Genomic DNA, 25,299 nt, shown 5'->3' with positions numbered 1-25,299 from the left:
CTGTGCCTGATTGCTAAATAGGGAAACATCAGGAAAATGTAGAAGTCACATTGTTTCATTCACAGTCTTTCCTAAGCAAGAAAAATTAAAATAATAGGGGTGCAGTTAAATATCCAACAGAAAAAAAGGCAAATGTACTCTGCTGAAGCTAGACAACTTTGGGCTGTATTTCAACAAACTTAAAAATGATCCTGGGGTTTCTTCTACAGGGAGGCGTACTCTCAACCTTGTGCAGCTCTCGGCAGCCCACAAGATGCATAGTTCACTGTGGTGACCTGAATGGCAGCTCAACTAATGCAGGACTCCACTTTCACCCATCCTCACAGTTGCTGAGTAGCCTTAGCACTAACTAAACTACTGTCAGGACTTCTAGATTGTTGCTATCGTGCCTATTTCATATTGCAGGGGCAGCCTCTAAACAGGCTGAGATGCCTAAGTGGTCCAAATTATTATCTCCCCCAAGGACCAACTACTGTTTGCCTTACAGCTTTGGTACAGATTTGTATGTGTTCTGAGTTGTCTTTCCTCCAACTTGTTTTCCCATAAATAGGAAGATCTGAAGTCTGGGGTGTCCCCTGCCAGTCCTGAGTTAAGTTTTTTGTCTCTGGCATAATTATGAATAGCGTCCTCTTTCATTCCCAAGAGTGCCCTAGTTTAGTTGACAAATTATATGGTTACCATACTTGTAGCTGTATACTTTTAGTGTAATTTTACAGAATGTGAAATTTTCAGGAATACATATATTGTTATAGCAAGGAAGCTATACTCACCTGAGCATACCCATGTAGGATAGTAATTCTCCACCTAAAGAATGGATGTTTTATTTATTTATTGTTAGTTGATTGATTTGTATCAGAAAGGAAAATAGAATACTCACCCTAATACCAAGTGATGTTAGAGAATGATTCAGAAAGAACCACTTTCACAATTCGTTGTTCAAGTAAGTGAGTTATATAGAAACTATCAAAACTTTGATAAGGCAAACTAAGAACTGTAACAATTATTTCTATATCTTATAGATACTTAATATGCAACTCCTCATGTAGAAGGCACCTATCAATCTTGTAATCTCATTAGAAGTCAGCACACTATGGCCTACTAACTGGCTGCCTGTTTTGTAAATAAATGTTATTGGAACACAGCCATATACATTTGTTACGTGTTATCCATGGCTTGTTTCTCACTATAATAGCAAACTAGTTGCAGCAGAAATCATATGTTGCCTACAAAGCCTAAAATGTGTGTCTGGCCATAGAAAAAAGATTGCTGACTCCTGAGCTAAAACCATGTAAATGTGAAATGTTCCTGTTCTATCATTTTATTTTCTAAAGGCTAAGAGCTGTTAGAAGCATGAGACTTTTCCCCCCACTTTTATTGTGAAATAGTTGATATATATCACTGTATAAGTTTAAGGCATACAGCATGATAGTTTGATTTAATATATTGTAAAATTATTGCCGCAGTGGGTCCAGGTAACATCCATCTTCCCATACAGATACAATGAAAAAAAAGAGAAAAGAAGAAAAACAATGTTTTCTTGTGATAAGAACTCATAGGATTTACTCTTTTAACAACTTTTCTGTAGCTCATACAGCAGTGTTAGTGTAGTCATCATGTTGTGCATATATCCCTAGGACTTATTTATCTTATAATTGGAAGTTTGTAGCTTCCAACCGCCTGACTCCAATTTCCCTTCGCTCCACCCTCTACCTCTGGTAATCACAGGTCTGATCTCTCTTTCTAGGAGTATATGGTTTGTTGTTTTTTAGATTCCACATATAAGTGAGATAATACAGTATTTGATTTTCTCTATCTGACTTATTTTATTTAGCATTTTTCAAGGTCCATCTGTGTTGTCACATGGTAGGATTTTCTCATTTTGGAAGACTGAACAATATTACATATATATGTATATATATATGTGTGTGTGTATATATATATGTGTATATATTTATGTATGTATATATATATATATATATATATATATACCACAACTTCTTTATACATTTATCCATCTATGGACACTTAGGTTGTTTCCATGTCTTGGCTATTATAAATAATGCTACTACGAACACAAAGGTGCAGATATTTAAGTTGGTGTTTTCATTTCCTTTGGGTATATTCTCAGAAGGGGAATTGCTGGATCATATGTTAGTTATACTTTTACTTTTTTGAGGAACCACCATACTGTTCTCCATAGTGGCTGTACCAATTTACATCCCCACCAACACTGCACAGTGGTTCTCTTTTCTCTATAGCCATGCCAGCATTTGTTATCTCTTGTCATTTTGAGGATTGCAATTCTAACAGGTGTGAGGTGCTATCTCATTGTGGTTTTAATTTGCATTTCCCTAATGACTATTGATGTTGAGCATCTTTTCATGTACCTGTTCATCCTTTGTATATCTTCTTTGGACAAATGTCTATTCAGGCCCTTTCCCCATTTTTTCCTTAGATTTTTGTTTGTTTGTGTGCTATTGAGTTGTATGAGTTTTTAATATATTTTGGATATTAACCCCTTATCAGATATATGGTTTATAAATATTTTTTGCCATTTCATAGGTTGTCTTTTCACATTGTTGATGGTTTCTTTTGTTGGGCAGAAACTTTTTTAGTTTAATATATTCCCACTTGTTTATTTTTGATTTTGTTGCTTGTGCTTTAGGTGTCATATACAAAAAATCATTACCAAGACTCATGTCAAGGAGTTTTACTGCTGTTTTCTTCTAGAAGTTTCATGATTCCAGGTCTTACATTTAAGTCTTTAATCCATTTTGAGTTAATTTTTGTTAGTGGTGTAAAATACGGGTCTATTTCATTCTTTTACATGTGAATATCCAATTTTCCCAGCACCATTTATTTAAAAGACTGGCTTATCTCCACTGACTATTCTTGGGTCTCTTGTCAAATATTAATTGACTGTATATGCTTGGGTACAAATCCAGGTATATACATCCAGGTAATCTCTTGTAAGTTAAAAATATCATAAGTCAAAAATGCATTTAACACACCTAATCCACTGAGCATCATAGCTTAACTTCGTCTACCTTAAATGTGCTCATATCACTTACATTATCCTACAGTTGAGCAAAATCATCTAAAACAAAGACTATTTTATAATTAAAATATGGATAGCTCATGTGATTTATCAAATACTATACAGATAGTGAAGAACAGAATGGTCATATGGGTACAGAATGATTATAAGCATATTGGTTGTTTCCCCCTGTGATTATGTGGCTGACTGGGAGCTGTGGCTCACTGCCCCTGCCCAGCATCATGAGAGAGTACCTACTTCATATCACCAGCCCAAGAAGAGATCAAAATTCAAAGTTCAGTTTCTACTGAATGAATTATCACTTTCATGCCATTCATCATGAAGTCAATAAACTGTTAAGTTGAACCACTGTAGGCTGGGGACTGTCTGTATATAATATTATAGCTCATATATAATACATATATATCATATATGTTATATAATAATATGTACAATATAATATAGTTTAACATGGATGTGCATTTCTGTGAAATCTCAAAGGAAAATCCTGGTCATAAGTCTGGTTCCACAGAATCAGATTCTAAGATGAGGATTTACCAGGAAGTTTGGTGGAAGAGTAAGGTCGAGAAGAAAGAGGCCACACCCCAGCTTCCACCTTTCCTGTTGCACTCCAGGGCATCTCGCGAGTGTAAACCATGACTTAATGTATCCAAACTCTAGGAAAAGGAGTTGAGTTTTAATTCACCCCAACCAGTCACTTATTGGCTAAATCCTTGTTCTTTCCCTTCACCCCAAAAATGAAAACTCCTAGGCACTTCTCTCTGAAAAGCAAGCTAAATAACCTGGCATAGTCATCGGAAGAGAATCCTATATAAGATGCATGTGAAACAAACACAGATGCCACAGAAGTTGTGCATAGAAACATAAAAGAGTTCAATGGGAATCTGCGAAGAGCAATAATGTAATCCCCTACAATTCTGCGGCAAGAAAATATTTGTACTTCCATTGAGGCATAACCTGGATACTTGTTTTCTAAAAAGATAGGCTATCTAATGAAAAAAGAACCAGTTGGGATGGTAACAGAGATAAAAGTGTATAAAATTTTCAGAAGGTTTAAGAAAAAGTCAAAACAGTTGCTATCGCGTATAATCTAATCAGTGAAGTAAAGGAAAACTCAAAGATCTGTTCCTCAATTTAGAAATAAAGCAAAGAGATAGAATTGATCAGAGAGATATGATAATCACATTGTAATATAATCTTTGACTCAAGTGAGCACTTCTCAGCTCAAAAGACATAAAAAACATTCTATCAAGAAAAATGAAATCTATGTCTACATAAAAATATTTTAAGAGCTTGTAATGCAAAAACATAAAGTATAATACTTTTATATATATTCTTGTATTTACTTGTATTATATATATATATAACAAAAACATTTTAGATTCTAATTTTCTCAACTTTTTCTTGAGAAATAATTTCAAGTACACTAGTTTAAAAATTTATATCACAAATACCATTATAATCACTGTGTAAACTAAAAAATGTTAACATCACACGTATTATATAAACTAACATTACATTAAGTTTTCTATGATTTTTATTTTGTAAAATTATTTCAGAAGAGAAGAAATGGGGTATATATGTATGTGTGTATATACATAGATCAATACTGTATATATATATTAATATAGATTTATTAATATCTATATAGATACCTATATCTACCAAGATATAAATATCAAAATAGATATTTGTATCTATATATATGTTCCATTGGACTAAGTTTTTTTTTCATTTTTAATTAATGACTTCACTTTAAAAATATCAACTAAAAAATATCTTAATAACATATTCATCTTAATAGTGACTATAAAATTGGCTTATCAAAGAATTGTTGAATGGAGTTATATCTATTATGTATAATTTTTTTAAAGTAGAAATATTTCTGTACAATTAGCCACAAGATATTTATAGTTCATTTATTTAGTTTTAAGATGGTTGAATATGGCAGATGGATGGTTTGTTAAACTGATATTTTTCATCATATAGACATGCCTTGTGAAGTTGAGAATGGATTTGATTTCCACCATCTGCACAAAGATTTTTTTTGCATATTTAGCATAGTGTGACATCTAATTTTGTTACTACAGTTGCTCTTCATCTTTCTAAATTCAAAGAATTATGATTTATTTAAAATTTTCTATATTATACAGCATTATTCACTCTTTGCAAAGTAGCCTTGAGGATGAAAGATTGAAATTGTTTTCTACTTTACAAGGCAATTATCTGTGTTATACATTTTTTCAAAAATATTGATAAGCTAAAAGTGAAAAAACAAAGTTAACACCCAATTATATGTCTGTATATTTTAAAATATAATACTGAACAAAAGGGGAATATCATTTGCTACACTTTCTCAATGTTGTATTCCCAAGAAAATATTACATTAGAAAATTAAATTTGATCTTGAAGTCTGGCTTTTTAATTCCAGTTAGAAGTTGAAAGAAAAATACATATCTGTGGTCCTAAGAGTCAATATTGCAGTTTTTGTGATATTATTGACCCTATTAGTTTAAAGAAATAATGTGGGGGAAAAATAGATCTGGCATCTAAATTCTTTATATCAAATGAATTTCCCAACTTTGTAAAATTTTATTTATTTATTTATTTGTAAAGGTGGAAGAGAATTATGTGAAATGTGTGTGAAGTTTTATCTTTACTTAGGCTACGTATTTGTGTAATCAAGCAGATTCCAGGAGAGCAAAACATTACAGTGGTTTATTCAGAATGTGGCTTTGTGAATTTATCATTGCTATCATGCTGTACAATAAATGGTGGAAAAAAATATTTCCATGATAAAGCAAAATAAAGTACTTCTTATTTCATTAGAATCCTTAAAAATTATAGTAAACTAGCAGTATAAAATATATTATATGTTGTTATACTTTATTTCTTAAAACCCTAATTCAAATACAAACAAGATATGTTATAATTAATTTTCAAAAGGTCATATTCTATAGTAAATAAATGCTTGGGCTTGGAATCAGACAGAACGGGCAATATAGCTTTGCTGAATTCCTTAGTATTTATATTACCCTGTGAAAGTTACTAAAAATCTATAGGCTCATTTTCTGTATCAGAAAATTCTGGATAATAACAGAACCAATTTCACACAATTGTTTTGAACAATAAAACCATTAGCATGTGGAAAATAGCAAAATGTCTAGAAAATAAAGCTGCATAAAAGTTAGCTATTATTTCACTATGTAGAGTCCATTGTGATCATGGTTTATGTGTATATAATAATTAACATAAACATTCAACAATCATTAGTTTCATTTAAATGTTATAGTAATTATTTTCTATTTCTATATTAAAATTTATATTTTAATCTTATTCAAAGGGATCATTTTTAATTTTAAAAGATAGTCTGTTTTCTCTTACTGAATTGCATCCCTGAAAAATTCATATGTTGAAGTTCTAACCCCCAATAAATCAGAATGTGACTGCACTTGAAGGTAGGGCCTTTAAGGAGATAACTAAGGTTAGATGAGGTCATTCATTAGCATAAGCCTGACTCAATGACTGGTGTCCTTCTAAGAAGAGGAAATTAGTACACAGACACATACATAGGAAGGACCCTATGAAAACAGAATGATAAGAGCCATCTGCAAACCAAGAAGAGATGTACAGAAGAAACCAACCATGCCAACCCCTTCATCTTGGACTTCTAGTCTATAGAACTGCGAGGAAAAAATTCCTGTTGTTTAAGCCATCTCATCTATGATACATGTGACGGCAGCCTTAGCAACCTAACACATTTTTTTTCATTATGCTTTGGGTTTATGTTTTTATTTTTTCCTTGTGAATTATCTGTCTTTTCTAATGGTAATAGTATTTTGCTACTTAATGGAAGTTTTGTTTTTCTACATCTTATTTATTCTGATCCTATACAATATTCAGGCATAGTATAAGAAGAAATAAATATGTGAAAGGGGAAGGAGTTAGAATGTTGGAAGAGGAAATGCATTGTTTCTGTAATTTAAAGTTAGTTACTGACACTAATTTTGTAAATTTGGGAAAATCTATTCAACTTCTATAGTTTTCCCAATTAAATGTGTATCTCCACTTCCAGGTAGGGTTAATGTATTATTTCTATTACCAGTGCTTAGCAAATGATGACATGTAGGTAGGTAGGCAGATAGATAGATAGGTAAATAGATAGATATAGATACACATACACACACACATATATATAATATAACAATTTACCTGAAATAGACTTTGATGTTAAGAGGATTTTTTTTGATGCTCTAGTATTTTAACTTTAAAATCATTTAAATTTATATTTAGAATCCTGAAGGTGATGTTTAAAGTTTAATTTGCTTGTGTTAAAATATCCAATAGTGATTAGAGTAATATTGACTGATTATATCAGGTAGAATTTCATTTTTTTCTAATCCTTATCTAGACAATCTAGATTAAATTTTTTGTATCGTGTCACTTTGTATTTTCTGCATGATTTGTAATGATAAAAATGTGGAACACATTAAGAGTCCATGTGTACCCTCATCCAGGAAAATAATGGCATAATTTGTGTCACTGTACCCAAAATGATTTGATTAGAATATTTTTTAAATTGTATTTATGTGATTCTCAACTTAGTAGGGAATTATGTTAGTGGGGAAAAAAGATGTATTAGGGTTAAAGGAAACACTGTACCATATTTTGTTCACTTAGTGATTTGTTCATTTAGTGATTTTTGTTCATTTAGTGATTTGTTCACATGGTCAAATTAACTCCCTCTATTTGACTCAATCTCCACGAGAAAGGGGTCGATCTTTACCTTGTTCATTATTTTACTCTTCAGTGTTTTAAACAACACCTGGCACATAATGGAAATTATTTGTAGAATTTAAAAAATTACACAAATTGAGAAAATGTATATGTATCGGTCAAATTTTCACCTGATAATGATAGAATTTTACATTTCTTTTGATTCTGTTTGACACTGGCACTTTTAATTTAGAATGGCTAAGCAAAACATGAAGAAAACAATATGTTTCTATGAGATTAAAATAATTTCTGGATTTGTGTTTTGATTAATATTTCCTAATTTATGTCTACAAAAAAGGGAAAACATACTATTGAGATAATCCAAATAGTTTTCATCAATGATATTTTGATAGAATTCACCATTAGTTTGTAATATTAGTATAATAAGAATGACATTATTTGCTTCTTATGTTATATTTATACATATATATAGGAAGACTTTCAATATTTGAAAAACATAATTCAATTCATAACTAGACAATAATAACATATGGCTAAGGGAAAGAAACCTTTGACTTACTGTTTCCCAATATTTTTATTTGTCAATTAAGCCAGATGGTGGAGGAAAGCCATGCCACCTTCAGCTTCTAGTGATGTATTCATTGTCAAAAGTCCAAATAACCTGGTTAACACCTTCGAGTATCATTTTCACCTGCAGCCAGGTTTTTTCCACTTGAGGTTTTCTTCTTTGGATCCTGGCCAATGTACCTCAAGACTTCATGAGGATGAGGAAGCAGTATTGATTTTCCTTGTAAACTAATCTTGTGTGAGTCTGGCACTCCTTCCCTTGCTATGAATGGAGGGGCACTGGAGGAAACCAGCTGCAGCACTTGCAAGGCAGAATTGCCTCTTTGGTCTTGACCTGAGCTGAATTCCAAATACTGAAGATAAAAAGGAAAACCGCAATGTAGATAGGCCATTCTTTCAAGGCAGATACACATTCAAGAGTCTCTAAAAGAATGTTCTTGGGAAATAGGGAATTTGCTTGTTAGAGCCAGTGAAGGAGGTTCCTTTAATAAGACCTGATACACTTGTCAGCGAACATAATGATTACTTATACCAGAGCATTCGTGGATTAACGAGGCTGTAAAACTATTTTTGCATTAAAATTATAAATAGGTGGTATTATATATATATGATATATATATGCATAAACATATATGATGTAGAATAAACACATGAAGATTTTGCCATCTTTGTGTTTTACATAAAATCTAAATCAACACTGATATAAAAATAGTTCCTTAATTCAGATAAATTAATGTTAATTAAATCTATTAATTTCTGTGTTGGTGCTAGCATTTTATGGAGGTAGTACCATCTGTTAGCATGAAAAATATTATAAAATTTTACCATTTAAAAATCTATTGACACATGTAGATTTATAATAATATCATCTTTTACTATTTATGTCTCTTGGCTTTATTGACCTTAAGAAAACCTAGAATATAAAGAAAGAAAATTGTGAAATCAGGTTTAGCAGAGCTTAAATCTTGGTCTCATCTAGTCTGCTTTGGGAAGTTGCTTGGTCTTTATTGCCTCAGCTTTTTCTTCCCCCCAAAATAATTACCACAATGACTACTTTCCCTTAAGACACCTACGAAGAACTCATAATAAGTAATAGAAACGACTTTCTCTCTTTAAAACATCCCTGACCACTCAAAATGTTGTTTTACAAAAGGACATAACAAGATTTACAAATTTCATCTTACAAGAAATAAAATGGTTTAATTAATTCACAATGAACTGATGTTTAAATTGCCACACAATTGTGTAGAAGGATTAATGAAAAACTATGTGAGTGTTAGATATTCAATTCATATGTTCCCTATTTGACACATACAAGATTTAAAAATCCTGTGTATATTATGATGCTCATAACAGCTTATTCTCTTTTTGAGTTTTGTTATGTGCCAGTAGGCAATGACTAATATATTGTATTTTGAACAGGAGCATTGGGCTCCAATACTGCCTAAAAGTCTCTTCCTCTGACATGAGGACACCACCGTTTCTGACTCTGCTTTGTCTTAACCATTACTCTTAAAGTAATTTCACCTCTTCTGAGGTTAAAAATAGTGTGGATGGAGGGAGGCATGCTGGCATGATATTGGACATTGAATAAATCTTAGTCATTTTCTGTTATTTTTATGTTGACATGGATTAGATTTATCACCTAGCCAGCTACCTTTCAGGCACAGCTGCTGCCCAGGGGCCTGAGATGATCATTCATTCACTCAAAATTCCAGCGTAACACTGACAAGGAAGACACATCTCAAGGAACACAGGGCCTGAAGTTAGAAGTTTTACAAAGAAAACATTGAGACTGTGATAAGAAATTTTGGAAATGAAACCCTATTTTCTTCACAAGTTTGCCTATGCTGGGCTCTACATATATGAAAAAGATGCATTTTCAGTGTCTAGAGCAAATATATTTTTGCAAAGTCTTCAGGCATTCCATTCTTATTTAGACAAATGTTGTATGGCATAACCCACCTTAAATTATTTTTGGAATGTGGAATGATAGGTCAGGACATGTCATATGAAAAATATACATAACAAGTAAATTAAAAGACGAATATGAAAAGAAATACATAAATTGCTTAGTAAACTACTTACCACCATTAAAACATGATTGAATATAATGAGAGAGGTACCTTGACAATATCAACTGAACATTTTTTTCCTACTAAACTATTTGACCCTACTCCACCTACTGTTTTCCCCGGCTCTGTCCTATAATAAGATATTAAATGTTTTGATTTTGTGTATCATTAACTTCAGCTAACTCTCTTCTCTTTTACAGAATATGCAAAACATCATGGAATCATCAGGAATCGGAGGTATGTTCAGTGTGTTTACTACGTAATGTATAAAAGATTTAAATTTGTATGTGTATCATTACCATCCTAGTAGTCCATTTTCCTTTAAATTTTGTTTAAAAAAGGTTATTTAAAAAGCTGTATTCCCCCATTTATTGTACTTTCATGCACACGTCTCCCTAATTCAATCTTCACATGGCAGCCAAAAAATTCTGTTAAAACAGAAATGTGCTTACATAACTCCTACTTAAACCATTCAGTAGCTTCTGCTGTGATTAGAGTAAGATCCAAAATACTTACATGATACAATATTATTTAAATTTTGTCTCCCAAGTGCACTTTCCCTTTTCAAATGAATCGTCACATCTATTTTCTTTTTTTTGAACGTTTTTCAGTATATCCCCCAAACTCCAACTCTAGTTTGGTGGTTCTTATGGGACTGACCCTCTGTGGTCACAGTAATGAACGCGTGTGACCTTATTTAGGACAACCAGGAGTTTACAAGGATTTTTATTTTATATATTGGATGTGAGAATATAAAGTCTTTTTTCTCCTGTAACACGAGGAGTGATCCTGGCTCCTGACTCAGGAAGAAAGGCTATCTGTTAGAATAAAGAGAGAAACAGAATGAATCCTGGTGGCTTTTCAATTCTGGGTCTGGTCCCTGAAGTGACCTGAACAGTCTTGGTTTCAACCTTCTTGTAGCTTTACTTCATTGATTATTGCTTTGGTTTCATTGGCTATCGATAATCTTCTGTTATTCCCATTTTTACTCAATATTTATTTATTATAGTTTTATCATGTACCAGAAAGCTGAAATAATATAACAGCATACATTTTAAAAGTATTATGTACTGTTAAAATTAGAGAAGGATTCCACTTCTGGCTGCATTAGTTTATATCCAATTTATTTGGGGGAATTTATCTGATCTCTCCTTGCCTTCATATGAAAAAATGTGATAACAATGATTTTTAATAATATATTTCTCAATCTTTTGAATGACTTCTCCTTATGGAACTTGGGTTACAGATTCTTTGATATACAACAGTTTGTACTGCCTTGTCCTATATGCTTCATGTATTTTTCTCTGTTGTTCCACCTCTCTAACGCTTTTTACTGTCCTTAGAAAGGCTACAGGTTCTTTCCCCTATCAGAGTGCTTTAAATAATCATAAATGTGAAAGATTGAATTTGACCATTTATTCCAAGTCTCATATATTTATACACAGAGTTAAACAGACTTATATTAATGATTCTCAATAAATGTATTTGAATAACTAAATTCTGAACACAACAAAATGTCACAATATGGTTGGACCTCAGTGTGTCTAAACTGGGTGTTAGTTTTATATATTGTGTTACATTTGACAGGGTGGGTCCAACTAAAGCAATGACTTAGTCAAAATGCACAACAATAAGTCTAAGCTAGTCCTAAGGACATGAGTTTTAGGGAATGCGTCAATGGAAGAAAATAAAAGATCGTAAGAGCTTAAACCTATTGCCTAAAAAGCTTCATTGCTTTTAACTTACCTGAATTAAGTACTAAGTATTGAGTTATTGCCTGGTTCAGTAATTAAATCAGTTAGGATATGTTTGGTGGTAAGTAACAGAAAACTTATCTGCAGAGAATATTTATTACTTATATGTCAAGAAATCTTCAGGGTTGATTCAGCAATTTAATATCATACAAATTCCAGTTCCCTCACTCCTTTTAATTTTCCAACTTTAGTGGTGTGGCGTTATCACCCTTCAAGTTTACAAAAGGACTGCCACATTTTCAAACATGAGATTGTCACACCTCAGTATTCTAAAAATAAGAAAACAAAGAATTTGGGGAAGGAGGGGACAGACACCTAGAGAAACATAAAGACTTTCTCCTCATCTCAATTTTGCATATCATCAAAAATAAAAACTTTTCCCTTTAAGTCTAGGTAATGGCTATTCAACCTCTAGCCTAAAGGATGCCAGTATTGGCTTAAGCATTAAACAGCTAAATATTTGGAGGTCTTTAAAAGTGTTGATACTGGCTTGTATCCCTAACCAATTAGTCCGAAACCTCCAGGGCATCAGCATTCCATAAACGTTCCTCAGGTGAATATAATGTGCACCTGGGTATGAGATTCACTGGTTAAAGCATAATGTAATCCATCCCCTTTATCAGAGAACTTTTTAACAGAATAAAATGGGAGTTCTGTAAGCAAGGAAGAAACAGGGATAATGAATCCAAGTATGAATATCATTCAGAACCTTAATATAAAACACACCTATGACATCTCCCTGCTTCAACTAGTCTGAAGGAAACTAAAGCTCTAAAAGAGGTTTTACCCTAAGAAAACATCTCTGAGTCCTTCCAAAAACATTCTAGGAAATAAATCTTAAAAATGTATCTTCATGAGAGCCAAAGTTAGCACCAAGAATGTGGCTTACTATGAATTACAATGACTGTGTGCTTATGATAAGAGTGGATATGTGTTTCATGAGCCTAAGGGGCAGAAAGCCTATATCTGAATGAAAATGCTATTTTTTATGACTTCATCCTCAAGATCTCAAACTTACAGCAAAAAAAAAAAAGCCATTATATTTTAACAGTCTTAAAAGTAACATTTCAATCAGAATTTTAACTTCTGATTCAAGATCTAGTTTGCTGTCCAAGCCAGATTTATTCTTGTAAATAAATGGTGATTTCAAATGTAAACAATGAAATGATCACTTAATTATAGTAATTCAAAACCTAGACAATATAAGACAAAATATGATTTTTGAAGTCTATATGTTTATTCTTTAAAGTATTTATACATAAATTTGTATGTTGTTTGGTGATAACTGCAGCACATACTTGGTTTAATGTTTAAAGAAGGTATTGTGTGATTGTTCACCATGTAGAAGATCACTACCAAATACCAAACAATGTGTGTTGACCAGCTACTGGGGTAAAATGTAAGTTAATGGAGAAATAGTGAGAGAGTAAACAAAGGGGGCTCAGAAAGTAAAGGAAAACAAAACAAAACAAAGCAAAATGAAACAAAAACCCTAAAATGTTGCTGCCCAAGTCTGTACTTGAACAAATGAAGAAGCTGATTAAATCTATGATGTGCAAACATATTCCAAACAGATGATAATACTAATGCTTGAGGCTAGTCACAGAAAGAAGAGAATTGAAATGAACAACAAGTCAAAGGAGAGAAAAAAATTCTTTCATTAACAACGAGTTAATCCTACAATATTATGTAAAAATTTTAAATTCAAAATTCATTCTAAAATATGGCACAAATGAACCTATCTACAACACAGAAACAGACTCACAGACATAGAGAACAGACTTGTGGTTGCCAAGGGGGAGGGGAGTGGGGGAGGGAAGCACTGGGAGTGTGGGATTAGCAGCTGTAAACTGTTTTATATACAGGATGGATAAACAACAAGGTCCTACTGTAGAGCACATGGAACTATATTCAATATCCTGTGATAAACCATAATGGAAAAGAATATTAAAAAAAAGAATGTCTATTTGTATGTAACTGAGTCACTTTGCTGTACAGCAGACATTGGCACAGGATGGTAAATCACCTATACTTCAATAAAAACAAAAAATTTTTTGAAAGTTCTACATAAATTCCTATTGTGAAAAAAAATCAGAGTGTCACATAAATAATCTTAAATAAAATATTTTAATTTTTTAAAATTTATACACATAGATTTTAAAAATGTATAAACATATTTTATATATCAGTCATACATGTAATGTTATTTTTTAGTGGAGTAAAAATATTCTTTTGAGAATTTTTCAGGTGTCCCAAACTGACAAATGAGTTCAAGGAACATGTCTCAGAGCAGCATCTTTTCTTAGAGGTTTTAGGGACATTTTAATTTTAATCGGTTCTTAAGTCAAGCATCTCTGAGAAATATTCACCTGAAAAATTAATGAAATCTCATACAGAAGACAATGAGTTTCAAATAATCTTCCACATACTTTTAAAAAACAAGTGATAAAGCATTAAAATATTAAAATTTTAATATATTTATGGTTTTTATAAACATTGTGGCTCTTATTGATATGCTTTATCTGGTTTCAAAATCTATACATTAAATTGATTAGCAGGTAATCATAAATAAATACTTACATGACACATTTAATTTCTTTACTTGAAATATTTTAATCCTGATGACTATTTCAAATACTAAGTAGAAAGGTGAATCATCTCTTAGAGATTAAAAGAATCTATTATTTAAAATATAGAACATTAAAAAATAGACTATGTGAATAAGAACTTACAAATAGTCTCATAAAAAAGGATGAAAGAAAAAGTGAATTTAAATTAATGATCAAATCTATATAAAAAGTTAGTGTCTTTAATAGTATACTTTAAGTTGCATTCTAAGATTTCAGAAACAAGAACGACAGTAAAAAATGATAAAATTGGCTAATGGTTTATAAAAATATAGGCAAACATCACTCAGAAATAGTAACTCAATATATTTACCATGAACTCAGCCTTCTCTTTGGTAATCTTGCATTTATTATAAACAAAACTGTGTCCAAATTTGAAAGAAATGCTGATAAAAAGCAAATTAATCTTTTTTTAAAAAGTTGATTGTGCCTCAAAAATTTTTCTAAAGTTGATTATTACAAAAATGAGATGAAAAAGGATAATACAGTATTTGAAATGGAAAGTTCTACTTTTTTCTTTTAAAGTGATTTAAAACATTTGAAGAGAAATTACTTCACCATTTTATATTAACTCAGAGTTGTCATTGTTTGCCGTTGGACATGAGTTCTGACAATAACTGATCTTTCTTAATTAGTGATGTTTTTATACAAGTTTTTGCCCATTTAGAATTTTCTTATGTGATTAACTGAAAAGTTAGGACAGACAAAGTTATATGTGCCTAGGCTGACACAATTTTAAGCTACAAGTCCTATGAAAGGAGGAACAGTAGGGGAGAAATAAAATTAGAATAGTGTCTCAACATGATCACTCTGCCATGCAACCAAATAAATAATTGATTTTTTTAACATCTTTATTGGAGTATAATTGCTTTACAATTGTGTGTTAATTTCTGCTTTATAACAAAGTGAATCAGCTCTACATATACATATATCCCCATATCTCCTCCCTCTTGAGTCTCCCTCCCACCCCCTTATCCCACCCCTCTAAGTGGTCACAAAGCACCGAGCTGATCTCCCTGTGCTATGCTGCTGCTTCCCACTATCTATCTGTTTTACATTTGGTAGTGTATATATGTCCATGCCACTCTCTCACTTCACCCCAGCTTACCCTTCCCACTCCTCGTGTCAAGTCCATTCTCTAGTAGGTCTGTGTCTTTATTCCTGTCCTGCCCCTAGGTTCTTCATAACCATTTTTTTTTTTAGATTCTATATATATATATATGTGTGTGTGTGTGTGTGTGTCTGTGTGTGTTTGTGTGTGTGTTACCAAATGGTATTTGTTTTTCTCTTTCTGACTTACTTCACTCTGTATGACAGACTCTAGGTCCATCCACCTACTACAAATAACTCAATTTCGTTTCTTTTTATGACAGAGTAATATTCCATTGTATATATGTGCCATATCTTCTTTATCCATTCATCTGTAATGGACACTTAGTTTGCTTCCATGTCCTGGCTATTGTAAATAGAGCTGCAATGAACATTGTGGTACATGACTCTTTTTGAATTATGGTTTTCTCAAGGTATATGCCCAGTAGTGGGATTGCTGGATCGTATGGTAGTTCTAGTTTTAGTTTTTGAAGGAACCTCCATACTGTTCTCCACAGTGGCTGTATCAATTTGCATTCCCACCAACAGTGCAGGAGGGTTCCTTTTTCTCTACCCCCTCTCCAGCATTCATTGTTTGTAGATATTTTGATGATGGCCATTCTGACTGGTGTAAAGTGATACCTCATTGTAGTTTTGATTTGCATTTCTCTAATGATTAGTGATATTGAGCATTCTTTCATGTGTTTGTTGGCAATCTGTGTATCTTCTTTGGAGAAATGTCTATGTAGGTCTTCTGCCCATTTTTGGGTTGAGTTTTTTTGATTTTGTTTTTTTGATTTTTTTTATTGTTGTTGTTTGTGGTACGCGGGCCTCTCACTGTTGTGGCCTCTCCCATTGCAGAGCACAGGCTCCAGATGCGCTGGCTCAGCGGCCATGGCTCACGGGCCTAGCCACTCCACGGCATGTGGGATCTTCCTGGACCGGGGCAAGAACCCGTGTCCCCTGCATCGGCAGGCGGCCTCTCAACCACTGCGCCACCAGGGAAGCCCTGTTTTTTTGATATTGAGCTGCATGAGCTGCTTGTATATTTTGGAGATTAATCCTTTGTCAGTTGCTTCGTTTGCAAATATTTTCTCCCTTCTTAGGGTAGTCTTTTGATCTTGTTTATGGTTTCTTTTGCTGTGCAACAACTATTAAGTTTCATTAGGTCCCATTTGTTTATTTATGTTTTTATTTCCATTTCTCTACAAGCTGGGTCAAAAAGGAGCTTGCTCTGATTTATGTCATACAGTGTTCTGCCTGTGTTTTCCTCTAAGAGTTTGATGGTGTCTGGCCTTACATTTAGGTCTTTAATTCATTTTGAGTTTTTTTTGTGTATGGTGTTAGGGAGTATTCTAGCTTCATTCTTTTCCATGTAGCTATCCACTTTTCCCAGCACCACTTATTGAAGAGGCTGTCTTTTCTCCATTGTATATTCTTACCACCTTTATCATAGATATGGTCACCATATGTATGTGGGCTTATCTCTGGGCTTTCTATCCTGTTCCATTGATCTATATTTCTGTTTTAGTGCCAGTACCATACTGTCTTGATTACTGTAGCTTTGTAGTATGGTCTGAAGTCAGGAAGACTGATCCTCCAGCTCTGTTTCTCTTTCACAAGATTGCTTTGGCTCTTCGGTGTCTTTTGTGTTTCCATACAAATTCTGAAATTTTTTGTTTCAGTTCTGGGAAAAATGCCTTTGGTAGTTTGATAGGGGTTGCATTGAATCTGTAGATTGCTTTGAGTAGTAAAGTCATTTTCACAATGTTGACTCTTCCAGTCCAAGAATATGGTATATCTCTCCATTTGTTTGTATCATCTTTAATTTCTTTCATCAGTGTCTAATAGCTTTTTGCGTAGAAGTCTTTTGTCTCCTAAGATAGGTTTATTCCTAGGTATCTTAGTCTTTTTGTTGCAGTGGTAAATGGAAGAGTTTCCTTAATTTCTCTTTCAGATTTTTTGTTGTTGGTGTATAGGAATTCAAGAGATTTTTGTGCATTAATTTTGTATCCTGATACTTTACCAAATTCATTTATTAGCTCTAATAGTTTTATGGTAGCATCTTTAGGATTCACTATGTATAGTATCATGTCATCTGCAAACAGTGACAGCTTTACTTCTTTTTTTCCAACTTGGATTCTTTTTATTTCTTTTCCTTCTCTGATTGCTGTGGCTAAAACTTCCAAAACTATGTTGAATAATAGTGGTGAGAGTGGGCAACTTTGTTTTGTTCCTGATCTTAGTGGAAATTGTTTCAGTTTTTCATCATTGAGGATGATGTTGGCTGTGGGTTTGTCATATATGGCCTTTATTATGTTGAGATAAGTCCCCTCTATGCCCACTTTCTGGAGTGTTTTTATCATAAATGGGTGTTGATTTTTGTCAAAAGCTTTTTCTGCATTATTGAGATGATCATATGATTTTTCTCCTTCAGTTTCTTAATATGGTGTATCACATTATTGATTTGTGTATATGGAAGAATCCTTGTGTTCCTGGGATAAACCCCACTCGATCGACAGGTATGATCCTTTTAATGTGCTGTTGGATTCTGTTTGCTAGTATTCTGTTGAGGATTTTTGTATCTATGTTCATCAGTGATATTGGTCTTTAGTTTTCTTTCTTTGTGACATCTTTATCTGGTTTTGGTATCAGGGTGATGGTGGCCTCGTAGAATGAGTTTGGGAGTGTTCCTCACTCTGCTATATTTTGGAAGAGTTTGAGAAGGATAGCTGATAGCTCTTCTCTAAATGTTTGATATTCGTCTGTGAAGCCATCTGGTCTTGGGCTTTTTTTTTGGAAGATTTTTTATCACAGTCTCAATTTCAGTGCTTGTGACTGGTCTGTTTATATTTTCTATTTCTTCTTGGTTTAGTCTTGGAAGGTTGTGCTTTTCTAAGAATTTGTCCATTTCTTCCAGGTTGTCCATTTTATTGGCATATAGTTGCTTATAGTAATCTCTTATGATCCTGTGTATTTCTGCAGTGTCAGTTGTTACTTCTCCTTTTTCATTTCTAATTCTATTGATTTGAGTCTTCTTCCTTTTTTTCTTGATGTGTCTAGATAATGGTTTATCAATTTTGTTTATCTTCTCAAAGAACCAGCTTTAATTTTGTTGATATTTGCTATTGTTTCCTTCATTTCTTTTTCATTTATTTTTGATCTGATCTTTATGATATATTTCTTTCTGCTAACTGGGATTTTTTTGTTCTTCTTTCTCTAATTGCTTTAGGTGTAAGGTTAGGTTGTTTATTTGAGATGTTTTTGTTTCTGAAGGTAAGATTGTATTTTTACAAACTTCCCTCTTAGAACTGCCTTTGCTGTATCCCATAGGACTTGGGTCATCGTGTTTTCATTGTCATTTGTTTCTAGGTATTTTTTAAATTTCTTCAGTGATCTCTTGGTTATTTAGTAACGTAATGTTTGACCTCCATGTGTTTGTATTTTTTACAGAGTTTTTCTTGTAATTCATATCTAGTCTCATAGCATTGTGGTCGGTAAAGATACTTAATACGATTTCAATTTTCTTAAATTTACGAAGGCTTAATTTATGACCCAAGATATGATCTATCCTGGATAATGTTCCATGAGCACCTGAGAAGAAAGTGTATTCTGTTGTTTTTGGATGGAATGTCCTATAAATATCAATTAAGTCCATCTTGTTTAATGTATCATTTAAAGCTTGTGTTTCCTTATTTATTTTCATTTTGGATGATCTGTCCATGGGTGAAAGTGGGGTGTTAAAGTCCCCTACTATGAATGTGTCACTGTCGATTTCCCCTTTTATGGTTGTTAGCATTTGCCTTAAGTATTGAGGTGCTCCTAGGTTGGGTGCATAAATATTTTAAATTTTTATATTTTCTTCTTGGATTGATACCTTGATCATTATGTAGTGTCCTTCTTTGTCTCTTATAATAGTCTTTATTTTAAAGTCTATTTTGTCTGATATGAGAATTGCTACTCCAGCTTTCTTTTGATTTCCATTTGCATGGAATATCATTTTCCATCCCCTCACTTTCAGTCTGTATGTGTCTCTAGGTCTGAAGTGGTTCTCTTGTAGACATCATATATACGGGTCTTTTTTTTTTTTTTTTTGTATCCATTCAGCCAGTCTATGTCTTTTGGTTGGAGCATTTAAACCATTTATATTTAAGGTAGTTATCGATATGTATGTTCCTATTACCATTTTCTTAATTGTTTTGGGTTTGTTATTGTAGGTCTTTTCCTTCTCTTGTGTTTTCTGCATAGAGAAGTTTCTTCAGCATTTGTTGTAAAGGTAGTTTGCTGGTGCTAAATTCTCTTAGCTTTTGCTTGTCTGTAAAGGTTTTAATTTCTCTGTCAAATCTGAATGATATCCTTGCTGGGTAGAGTAATCTTGGTTGTAACTTTTTCCCTTTCATCACTTTAAATATGTCCTGCCACTCCCTTCTGGCTTGCAGAGTTTCTGCTGAAAGATTAGCTGTTAACCTTATGGGGATTCCATTGTACATATTTTTTTGTTTTTCCCTTGCTGCTTTTAATATTTTTTCTTTGTATTTAATTTTTGATAGTTTGATTAATATATATCTTGGCATGTTTCCACTTAGATTTATCCTGTTTGGGACTCTCTGCATTTCCTGGACTTGATTAACTGTTTCCTTTCCCATATTAGGGAGTTTTCAACTATTATATCTTCACATATTTTCTCAGTCCCTTTCTTTTTCTCTTCTTCTTCTGGGACCCCTTTAATCTGAATGTTGTTGCGTTTAATGTTGTCCCAGAGGTCTCTGAAACTGTCCTCAATTCTTTTCATTCTTTATTCTTCATTCTGCTCTTCGGTAGTTATTTCCACTATTTTATCTTCCAGGTCACTTATTGGTTTTTCTGCCTCAGTTTTTCTGCTATTCATTCCTTATAGAGAATTTTTAATTTCATTTATTTTGTTTTTCATTATTGTTTGTTTGCTCTTTAGTTCTTTTAGGTCCTTGTTAAACGTTTCTTGTATTTTCTCCATTCTATTTCCAAGATTTTGGATCATCTTTACTATCATTACTCTGAATTCTTTTTCAGGTAGACTCCCTATTTCCTCTTCATTTCTTTGGTCTGGTGGAATTTTACCTTGCTCCCTCATCTGCTGTGTGTTTCTCTCTCTTCTTATTTTGCTTAACTTATTGTGTTTGGGGTCTCCTTTTTGCAGCCTTCAGGTTCATAGTTCCTGTTGTTTTGCATGTCTGCCCTCGGTGGCTAATGTTGGTTCAGTGGGTTGTGTAAGCTTCCTGCTGGAGGGGACTAGTGCCTGTGTTCTTGTGGATGAGGCTGGATCTTGTCTTTCTGGTGGGCAGGTCCACATCTGTTGGTGTGTTTTGGGGTGTCTGTGACCTTATTATGATTTTAGGCAGCTTCTCTGCTAATGGGAGGGTTGTGTTGCTGTGTTGCTAATTGTTTGGCATAGGATGTCCAGCACTGTAGCTTGCTGGTCTCTGAGTGTAACTGGCTCTTGGCACTGAGATGGCAATCTCTGGGAGAGCTTTTGCCATTTGATATTATGTGGAGCTAGGAGGTCTCTGGTGGACCAATGTCCTGTACTCGGCTCTCCCACCTCAGAGGCATAGGCCTGACACCCGGCTGGAGCACCAATACCCTGTCATCCACATGGCTCAGAAGAAAAGGAGAAACAAAGAAAGAATTAAAAAATAAAATAAAGTTATTAAAATAAAAAAATTATTAAAAATTAAAAATAATTAGAAAAACGGACAGACAGATCTGTAGGAGAAATGGTAAAAGCAAAGCTATGCAGACAAAATCAGACACAGAATCATACACATACACAGTCACAAAAAGAGAAAAAGGAAAAAAATATATATATTGTTGCTCCCAAAGTCCACTGCCTCAATTTTGGGATAATTCCTTGTCTATTCAGGTATTCCACTGATGCAGGGTACATCAAGTTGAATGTGGAGATTTAATCTGCTGCTTCTGAGGCTGCTGGGAGAAATTTCCCTTTCTCTTCTTTGTTTGCACAGCTCCTGGGGTTCAGCTTTTGATTTGACCCTGCTTCTGCATGTAGGTCACCTGAGGGCTTCTATTCCTGCCCCGACAAGATGGGGTTAAATGAGCAGCTGATTAGGGGGCTCTGGCTCACTCAGACCAGAGGGAGGGAGGGATACAGAATGCAGGGTGAGCCTGTGGTGACAGAGGCCAGTGTGACATTGCAGCAGCCTGAGGTATGGCATGTATTCTCCTGGGGAAATTGTCCCTGGATCACGGGACCCTGGCAGCGGAGGGCTGCACAGGCTCCCAGGAGGGGAGGTGTGGATAGAGAGCTGTACTTGCACAAAGGTTTCTTGGTGGCTGCAGCAGCAGCCTTAGTGTCTCATGCAGGTCTCTGGGGTCCACGCTTATATCCACAGCTCATGCCCGTCTCTGGAGCTCGTTTAGGCGGTGCTCTGAATCCCCTCTCCTTGCGCACCCTGAAACAATGGTCTCTTGCCTCTTAGGCAGGTCCAGAGTTTTTCCCAGACTCCCTCCCAGCTGGCTGTGGCACACTAGCCCCCTTCAGGCTGTGTTCACGCAGCCAACTCCAGTTCTCTCCCTGGGATCTGACCTCCGAAGCCCGAGCTTCAGCTCCCAGCACACACCCACCGCGGTGGGTGAGCAGACAAGCCTCTCAAGCTGGTGGGTACTAGTCAGCACCGATCTTCTGTGTGGGAATCTCTCCACTTTGCCCTCTGCACCCCTGTATCTGTGCTCTCCTCTGTGGATCCGAAGCTTCCCCCCCACACCTACACCTCCCTGTCTCCACCAGTGAAGGGGCTTCCTAGTGTGTGGAAACATTTCCTCCTTCATAGCTCCCTCCCACTTGTGCAGGTCCTGTCCCTATTCTTCTGTCTCTGTCTTTTCTTTTGCCCTACCCAGGTACGTGGGGAGTTTCTTGACTTTTGGGATGTCTGAAGACTTCTGCCAGCATTCAGTAGGTGTTCTCAAGAAGTTGTTCCATATATAGATGTATTTCTGATGTATTTGTGGGGAGGAAGGTGATCTCCACGTCTCACTCCTCCACCCTCTTGAAGGTCTCCAATAATTTATTTTTATAGATTAAGTTAAAGATTGAAAACTATTAGAGAGAAGAGAAGAGATCAAAAATAAGGAGAGGGCTTCCCTGGTGGTGCAGTGGTTGGGAGTCCACCTGCCGATACAGGGGACACAGGTTCGTGCCCTGGTCTGGGAGGATCCCGCGTGCCGCGGAGCGGCTGGGCCCATGAGCCATGGCTGCTGGGCCTGCACGTCCGGAGCCTGTGCTCCATGGCGGGAGAGGCCACAGCAGTGGGAGGTCTGTGTACCGCAAAAAAAAAAAAAAAAAAAAGAGATAAAACCAGTGAAAGAATATGTATACATCTCCTGGTACATTTCACATTGTAAGAATAAAATGAATTTTATGTAACAACATATCAGAAAAAATAAAGAGACATTTGATAAATATTTATCATTACTATAAACATGATTAAAGTAGATAATAATAAATATCTCTTTATAAGGGATACAGGAAACACAACAAAATAAAATGAAAATGTATTGTATTTGAATGGGTAATTATTAAATATTCAGAAAGAGGTTTACTTACAGGGATATTATTTGCAATTTAAAGGAATATCCCTTTGTTGTTGTTTTGCTTTTCACTTTGACTTTCTAGGTTTATTCCATTGATCTATATGTCTTCACTCACTCAAATGCCACACTGTCTTTATTAATATAAACTTATACTCATCTTGAAGTCAGGTATAAATCCAGAAAGCGGTTTACTTACAGGGGAATTATTTGCAATTTAAAGAAATACCCCTTTGTTGTTGTTGATTTGCTTTTCACTTTGACTTTCTAGGTTTATTCCATTGATCTATATGTCTTCCCTCACTCAAATGCCACACAGTCTTTATTAATATAAACTTATACACATCTTGGAAGTCAGGTATAAATCCTTGATTTCTTTCTTTCTTTATTTATTTCAAGATTTGGACATCTAGGTCTTTCGTATTTCCATGTTAATCTGGGAAACAGTTTTTGATTACTACCAAAAAGAAAAAAAGCTTACTGGGATTGTATTGAATCTATCTTTCATTTTGAGGAGAGGTGATTTCTTTCTTTCTTTTTTTTTTTTACATGATCTTTGCTAAATATCAGAAAACTTTCTCTTTAATTTGTTATGCTGTTAGGACAGGCAGAGGGTGAAAAGGAAAAGTTTTCTTTTTTTTTAGGCTTTTATTTAGTTATTTATTTTTATTTTTTATTTGTTTTTTTAATTTAATTTAATTTTTTATACAGTAGATTCTTATTACTCATCAATTTTATGCACATCAGTGTATACATGTCAATCCCAGTTGCCCAATTCATCACACCACCACCCCCACCGCCCTGCAGCTTCCCCCCTTGGTGTCCATACATTTGTTCTCTACATCTGTGTCTCAATTTCTGCCCTACAAACTGGTTCATCTGTACCATTTTTCTATGTTCCACATATATTCGGTAACATAAGATATTTGTTTTTCTCTTACTGACTTACTTCACTCTGTATGACAGTCTCTAGATCCATCCATGTCTCAACAAATGACCCAATATCATTCCTTTTTATGGCTGAGTAATATTCCATTGTATATATGTACCACATCTCCTTTATCCATTCATCTGTTGATGGGCATTTAGGTTGCTTCCATGACCTGGCTATTGTAAAGAGTGCTGCAATGAACATTGGGGTGCATGTGTCTTTTTGAATTATGGTTTTCTCTGGGTATATGTCCAGTAGTGGGATTGCTGGATCATATGGTAATTCTATTTTAGTTTTTTAAGGGACCTACGTACTGTTCTCCATAGTGGCTGTATCAATTTACATTCCCAGCAACAGTGTAAGAAAGTTCCCTTTTCTCCACACCCTCTCCAGCATTTGTTGTTTGTAGATTTTCTGATGATGCCCATTCTAAATGGTGTGACGTGATACCTCATTGTAATTCTGATTTGCATTTCTCTAATAATGAGTCATGTTGAGCGATTTTCATGTGCTTCGTGGCCATGTGTGTGTTTTCTTTGGAGAAATGTCTATTTAGGTCTTCTGCTCATTTTTGGATTGGATTGTTTGTTTTTTTAATATTGAGCTGCATGAGCTGTTTATATATTTTGGAGATTAATCCTTTGTCTGTTGATTTGTTTGCAAATATTTTCTTTCATTCTGAGGGTTGTGTTTTCATCTTGTTTATGGTTTCCTTTGCTGTGCAAAAGCTTTGAAGTTTCATTAGGTCCCATTTGTTTATTTTTGTTTTTATTTCCCTTACTCTAGGAGGTGGATCAAAAAAGATCTTGCTGTGATTTATGTCAAAGAGTATTTTTCCTATGTTTTCCTCTAAGTGTTTTATAGTGTCCAGTCTTAC

Source organism: Lagenorhynchus albirostris, chromosome 4 (assembly GCF_949774975.1).
Source record: "Lagenorhynchus albirostris chromosome 4, mLagAlb1.1, whole genome shotgun sequence".
NCBI lineage: Eukaryota > Metazoa > Chordata > Mammalia > Artiodactyla > Delphinidae > Lagenorhynchus > Lagenorhynchus albirostris.
Note: the sequence above shows the minus strand (reverse complement) of the source record.